Source organism: Cygnus olor, chromosome 2 (genome assembly GCF_009769625.2).
Source record: "Cygnus olor isolate bCygOlo1 chromosome 2, bCygOlo1.pri.v2, whole genome shotgun sequence".
In the NCBI taxonomy this organism is placed as follows: Eukaryota; Metazoa; Chordata; class Aves; order Anseriformes; family Anatidae; genus Cygnus; species Cygnus olor.
In genome coordinates, this window is record NC_049170.1 from 80,858,317 (window position 1) to 80,864,316 (window position 6,000).

Below are 6,000 nucleotides of genomic sequence, written 5' to 3' on the forward strand. Positions count from 1 at the left end.
TTTTCATTTGAACTCAAGACAGAGGCCAAAGGACCGAGTTTTGAGCAAAGTGCTATGCAACCCATCATGTAAACCAAGTTCTGGCTGAAGGGGTTACAAACTAAAAACTGAGAAAGAAAAAGGTTGTTGATGGGTTTTTCTTTTGACTGACACATTTGCCTGCCTCTTTCTATATTGGAGCAGTTTTAAAGGCATTCACTTAATCGCTTACACTTTTATTGTGCTCATGCTACTATTGTGTAGGATTGTATATACCTCCTCTGCATACAACTGGGCAAGTCTCTGTGTTGCTGTGTTAGGTCTGTGATTTCTGAGTGTATAAGTGAAGATGTGACACATGAAGCAAGTTATTTGACTTAAAGTGAGAGATTGGCTTGCTGAGGAAGACCCAAAATAAAGCAGATTGAAGTTAGGGTATATAAATGATGGGGGGAACGTTCATCCTCCTTTGGGAGAAACAGAGCTCAACATCTAATTGAACACATTTTTTTCTCTTTCCTTTCAAAAACGTGGAGTGCTACAGCCTCACATTGCACAGTGGCACATGATGAGAATGGGATTGCTTCTCTGGGACTGTGCAGGGGGCAGTTGCAAACAAATTGCCCTCTGTGCACCTCAAAAAAATTCCATTGTTTAGGTTATCATTTCAGTAATATGTAGAAGTGGTAATGGGGGAGAAGTCAGTAAGATTTGGACTTGATCCTAATCTCTCTTTGGTAATGGAGCACAGTAATGCCTTCAGGCTTTCCACCCCACTAATACTTTCCCAGATAAGTGACCCATCAGTCACTTATGAGGGAACAACATGCCCTTCCAGCAGGACATGTCATTCTCATTAGATGGATGGCCGCATTTGGTGGTCGTAACCTACAGGATGGTGTGCTCTTTGAAGAACTATGGAGGGCCTGAATCAACTTTCCCTGTTTGCAGTCACATCAGGTCAAAAGTGGTTTTCACAGCCAGGTAGCTCAAAAACACATGGCTTTAAATAGCTGTAGACGTGGAGGTGGGGGTAGGAAATCTGGAAACCTCACTTGCTTCTTCTAACAGCGTTGGAGTATGTTCCATCACCCCTTGGTGCTGGATAGATTGAATGATCTAGAGAATTGTGGCTGAAAGGTTAGATTGAGCCCTTGTGGTATGTAGCCTGCAACTGTTAGTGCATTTAGCAAAACTCACAAGCCCTGATCTGAGAACCTGGTGGAGAAATAGCTCTTAAAGTGTCCTTTCACCTGAAGGAGGTGGGAAGGGAGGTCAGAGCCATGAGAGCTGGTGATAATGGCTAGAGGCAGCAGACCTAACATTTTTGCATACCGAGTGCAAGACTTGTTCAGACAATGGATGTTTCACAGTCCCATGCTGGTGTCCATGCATCTCACTTACTACCAGTGTGCTCTGGGGTGTCTCTCCTACTCTGGGCCCTCTACCTGATGCCAGGTCTGTCAACATCTTGGTCCCATATTGCCACCATGTTGCAATAACGTGGTAACAAATCTTCCTAGAAAGCTTATTTGCTAGCTGCAAGCTTGCACTTTACTGGCCATGATCTATAATCACCACTAGCAAGCCACCTCCTGTGTCACTTGTGATAGCATAAGGCGTCTTCCGCATCTGGGAAGAGTTTGGAGGAATAACTTTGGGCATTGTAAAGTGAGTTGGTGTAGGTATACATATAATCTGGTGCATGTGTACAGATGTGGAGTTGAAATAAGGCGAACATTTTCTGTTGGAAGGTGTTTAGGTAAAAATAACTGATTTAATTGGGTCTCTGGTTGTGTACCGAGAGCTGTTTCCCCATGCTGCTGATGAATGTAAGGTTGTATATACATTCTTAATTATGCCATATAGTTTATGGTATTTATGCAAGTTAAAATAAAAACTAATGAGATTGACCAGATCCAACTTTCTAGAACTAAAGCATTGCTACAGTGCTTTTGTAGCTGGGTTTCTAGTCCAGTGAAGGAAGGTTTGCAATAACGAAAACGGTTTTTGCCCTGTATTTCCTGAGTCTATTCTGAGTTGCTAAGTGAAATTTTAGTGTAGTTTCTTGTAGTCTTATAGAATTAGTTGTGCAAAAGGACATATTTTCCAAGTGTAATGAAGTAATTACTTGGGGGGGGAGGGGGGGAGCCCCACAACCTTGCTGTGGAATAAAGGCTTTTCTATAGAGGATTAATCAAAAGTAGCAACCAGAGATTAAATTGACCTGCAATAACTTAATAACTTTTCAGCCAACTTTACTGTTAGACAAGCCTTGATGATCCTATATCATGTAAGTGCTAAACACATAGTGAGGACCTATAGTGGAAAGGAACCCAGCTGAGGTGTGTGGTCTGTTGCAGCATTTTACAGAAGGCCTGAGATCACAGTCAATTTGACAATTACATTTTTTTTCATGGTATAGGACCGTGGAAAGAGAGAAAAGGAGTGAGTTCAGGCCTAAACCACTTTGTTTAATATCTTAAAATTTCATGGGCTCAGTCCCAGAGTCCTCACACGTCACTTGCTGGAACTGCAGTGGAGAGAAAGAAAACACTTCTGAGCAACAGGGAGCTACTCGAGTGATTAAAAACTGGGTAGTGATCCATAAACAAGGTTTACAAGCAACAGCAATATATATGGATTTGGTAGAGCTAAATAGTCTCTACAAACAAATTAAATTACATCGGTCCTGTAGCCTTCTTGAATTATCTAGTGTTCAATGTAGACAAAGAGTGCTGTTAATTCTGTATTTTTGTATTGGTTCAAAATATATAACGATAGATATTTGAGATATAAAAAACTTTGCAACACTGGCAGTTTTCTAAGGTAAAATTCATGAATAACATTGATATTTACTATTTGTCTTTCCTTTGTACAGACAAGAAAGAGGAGAAATCAGAAGGTATGAGTGTTCACTGGTTTACGAATCTAAGGTGGAGAGGAAAACAGACAGTAAATTAACTGGGCACAGTATGAAGCTACTTAAGATTAACAGGCTGGAGGAAATCAATACACGATACAACAGCAACAGGCTGGAAAAAACAGCCTTTTTTCAGAGCATGGAAAAAGTGGAGAGGACTACACATTTTCAGGAAGAAAAATTCAGTGAATCAGATCCTGGAATAGAAGATGAAAAGGTAACTAACTGCATAATTAATTTTGTCTTCCCAAAGTATGCTTCCTTTCTTCTTCCAGTTAGTTAAAGAGTTTACTATGTCTATTTCAGAGTAGAATTGAATTTTTCATTTCTGTCTGTGAACGTGTATTGCCACTACAAGAGTCTGGTCAGCATCTTTTAGTCTTTTGGATTCATAGAAATAAGCATGTATGTTTTTATTTGGGGGTTTACCTACTTAAATTCAGAAGTTCCAAAGAAGTTGTGTGGTTCTGCGGCTCTTAAAAACCAGAAGGTTTTTAAGATTCCCTTGGATTCATGTTTTGAAAGCATTGGTCCTACCTAACAGCAGTAGAATTTGTGGGGACTGAATGAGTCTCATGAGAAGAGCAGATCTCCCAGAAGAACTAAGGCAGCTTAATCCTTTGCTTCCCTTTAACACAGGGGGAATAGGGCATGGTTCCTTGCAGTGTGCCGTGGTGGCAGGGACAAGCATTGTCCACTGTAGCTCTGTGCTGCATTTGTCTCTGGTAAGAACAGTAGTGGGAGCTACACTGAGTGGTCTCTGGCAGGAAGATGACTCACCATCTTCCATCTCAATCAGCCAAAATGTGTTTGGAAATAGCAAAACACTCCTTGTATCATGGTGCTTTTTCTGTGGGACGGTATAGAGGAACAACTGTTTTTATTGATATGTCACTTAGACGAGAAATAAGGAAATATAAGCATATAAGCACATTAGGGCAATGAGAAATAATTAGTACACACTAGTTTGTGAAAAGGCTTGAAGAAAAAATTGTGCTATGGCTGATTGTGCACTATTTGTACTGATAGGCTAGAGCAGTTTTTCAAATATTCTGAATATTTTCATGTTCATATGATATCCTGGAGCATTGGTATAAATTCAGTGACATTTCAGTTTGTATTCAAAACTACAAAAAAAATACAATTTTTGATGATATTTCTTAATCTACTAGGTTCCTTTTGTACAAAATTATTTCAGTCTTCAGTAAACTAATAACTTCTTAGTTTTAGTAAAAGAAAATGATCTGCATATTAAAACAAAGTACATCTCATATAAGTAGGATGTGTTTAGGGAGTTTCATTTAGAATTACAGTGAAAATTAGAAAAAAAATCTGGGTGGTTGTGGTTTGGATGTTGTTATTTACCTCTTTTAAAACAGATTTCCTCCAGTGAAAATCACAACTTGCACAGGTGAGAAAGTAGAAGCTGATATTGCTGCCACGTGACTCTTCCTTTGTCTCTTTATGGTCAGGCAGAAGGAACTAAGTGTGAACCTTCATACATAGCCATGAGAGCTGCTTTGTGTATGTTAATGTATCTTTGATGACAAATTGCAGATAGTAATTGAGATGGTGGGATTTTTCCTCACTTTTTGCTGCAAAATCTCTAATCGATTGCCTTGATGTTTGCTTCTTCAGTCTAATGGTGGAGCTAGCTCTTTGTTAGGAGTGCTGTAAGATAAGCCAGGAAGAGTTTGGAGGTGCAGTAGGGGAAAAGTGGATAGGCTTAGAAGATGAACAGCTGGTTGCTAGTTGGAGAAATAGCTCTGTATTCCCATTTTAGCTCCTCAGTCTCCTGGGGACAAGACTTCAAAGGTGAAAGGCAGTCCAACTGAACTCTGGTAATATACCAGATCACTGGAGTGAGGTTTCCAGATACATAAACATCAGTTATATTTTTCCTAAGCTTTTACAAGCTTTTTTTAGAAGTTAATTGCAAAGCTTAACTTTCACGCAAATTTTTTAGGAATTTCTCAGTGGGATACAGAATTAGGTCCTAACTGTGCTGTGAATGTTGATGAAAGGAAAACCAAGACCTTACTTTGAAAGGTCTCAACTTGGTCTGCTTCCCTGACAAAGTTTGATTATACTGATTGGGAAAGGAAAGAAAGATGATTGTGCTGGCAGGAAGTGCAATAAACTTTGCTCAGAGGTATGCATTTACATGTGTATGTTTGTGGGCATATGTACATAATTTCTGTGAATGTTGTCCTGCTCACTTTGAAGGCAGAGATAAAATATCTATTCACTTCGGTGGGAGTAGGTTACAACTCAAGAGACCATCTAGCATAGAGTGGTCAAAGTCTGTACTTCCTGGAAGAAATAAATGCTGGATTTGACTAACTGATATAATTACAGAAGAAAATGATCGCCCTCCTCAAAACAACTATTTTTCTAGAAATGCTTTTTTCTAACGTAAGCAAGCACAATTTTAATCTTTCAGTATAGTATTGTAAAAACAAAACAAAACAAAACAAAACAATTCTAGACAGAAAGTCTCTCCACAACCATTGCAGTACAACTATGGAAAGTAAACCCACCAACTGTTGACCATCAGCCACGAATAATGACTTTACAGTATAACGTTTATGTCTTTGAACTGTCAAGAAGCTTCAGTGTTGCAGTCCTCTAGATGGCACTCTTTGCCACACCAGTTCTCCACCTGGACCATTTTTTTTGTTGGAGAGGATGACTCAGAAGGACTGATGATAAAACTGCTCTTTACCTCTTCTACATGTGTTTTGTTTAGAATGTCCCCTTGCCTCCATTTATATAGTTGGCAGCACGTGTTTAACCAACACAGGGTTTTGCTTCAGGTGATACATTAACAAGTGAAAGACATTTTGTTTTATAGGAACAATTTTCTGTGTGTGTGTAAGAACCAGATGAAAAAAATAAACAAAAATCCAAATCTCTCCTCGATCCATTACACTGCATAGCCACACCAAGTGGTTGTTGTGGTCCAAGGGAGGCGGTGGCACAGGGTAGGACTGAGCAGCTGTGAGTGGGTGAAACCAACTCTTTTGACAACAGCACTAAACTATGCAAAGGTAAAATGTTTGTGAAACTACCACATGATTTACAAAAATGAATTACCA